We start from the raw sequence: 1,864 nt of genomic DNA, 5'->3' as shown, positions 1-1,864 counted from the left end.
CCTGCCTACCAAGCCCTGAGAAAGCTGAACTCTCAACCCTCCTAACAGGTGACTGCAGTCTACTCAGTAAGTGGCCAGATCATCTCAGTATTTGTTAGGGTGTGGGAGCATTGGGCTGAGTATTTTGAGCAGTCGTACCAAGTTGATCCACCAACAGTTAACTTGGATGAGGATTGTGTCTTTGCCAGACCCACCCCTCAGCGAGGATCCACCCTCCCTAACTGAAGTTGAGGGGGCGAACTGCAAGCTGACGAGTTGTAAAGCAGCGGGTATCTCTCTGGAAGGGGAAAGGGGATTGACGGGACTACAGCAATCACCGAGGCATCACACTGCTCAGTATACCAGGCAAGGTTCTCACATCCTTCTGAGATAATGAAGTCAGTAGACGGATTGATCTGGCAGCAGGGGTCATGAACTTTCTTGACAAGAGATATCGGTATCTGTGCAGAAGGACCATGCTACATGTTTTTAAAGCCCAGATAATGCCAGTTTTACTATCTGGTGGTGAAATCTGGCCTTTATCTTGTGCTTTGGAATCTCGTCTTGATGCCTTTTGTAATAGGTCCTTGTGTCAGAAAGTGAGGTACAGTTGGTGAGATCAAGTTGTGAAGGATATGCTTTGCACCTAGGCCCTAATAGCTGCCTACCTTCCTCCAGCTGACACAGGTGTGTTCACTCTGCTTTCTCTTTCGACACTTCTATGGCCAAAGCAAGCAAAGGCCCTCCCAAGGAAAGCTGGATAAAAGGACGCCTCAGACAATTGCCCACTAGGTTGTCTCTGTTCGAAACAGCCTTAGGAGGAGGAGACCTGTGGGACGACTTAGGAAGTCGTGGCCTGGGTAGATATCAAACCTGTTGTGAGGATGGACCGGCTCCTTGCCTGGCGGCTCGCCATGAGGGATCCTCATGGGTGGAAACAAAGGATGGATGTGGCTTTGTGCCACACACACACATAAATATATACACATACATATGTGTGCGTTCATGTATATGAATATGTGTATATATATATGTGTATGTATGTATACATTAATATATATAAATATATATTAAAGGAAATATAAAAGTATGACCTTTTGTCTGTCATTACCATCATGTTATGTTGTAGACTAGATGATAAAGAAATCGACATTTTCTATTCTTCTAAATAAGATATTCTGAGCATTTTATGGTAATGAGAAAGCTATAAAACCAAAGAAATATGATCATTAAAATCAGCAAGAAAGATAGTTTAAGTAACAGCATTTGATATAGGAATAAACCTGCTGTAGAAAATGTCCTGTTAACTTTCACCACGTGTCTTGGAAGTGCCCCAAACCCACTTAAGGAGGCCGTTGCCGTAGATTTTTGACGAATATTTTAAAAAATACTCGAAAATTGAAAAAAAATATTATGTAATCTAGTAGGCCTTGGCAACCTACTGATGTAATGTTTCTGCAAAATACGTAAGAATATAGGAGTTATAACTAAATATTTCACACCCCCCGCCTCCCGCTCCGATGGTTGCTTTGTCACATCCGTGGAAAATTACTTGACATTATTTTTTTTTTTCGGATTTTAAAACATTTATTTTGGTATTCTCTGGTAGCTAGCTGGCAACCCCGTTTACCCATCAGCTGATCACCAAGGTTGGGACTCTGGTAGACAAAATGCTACCTCCTACCTCAAAAAAAAAAAAAAAAAAAAAAAAAAAAAAAAAAAAAAAAAAAAATTGAGGGAAAAGTTTCCTGAACTTTGGAGTCCAACATCTCAAAGCTATACATTTGTCGAAGTCTTTTTTCTATTATTCCATATATACTCGGACGATTATAATGGGGTTTGGGTCATTTGAAAGCTGAATAGATTTGTGATTTTCTGAATTGTA

This window comes from Penaeus vannamei, chromosome 9 (genome assembly GCF_042767895.1).
Source record: "Penaeus vannamei isolate JL-2024 chromosome 9, ASM4276789v1, whole genome shotgun sequence".
Lineage (NCBI taxonomy): Eukaryota > Metazoa > Arthropoda > Malacostraca > Decapoda > Penaeidae > Penaeus > Penaeus vannamei.
Note: the sequence above shows the minus strand (reverse complement) of the source record.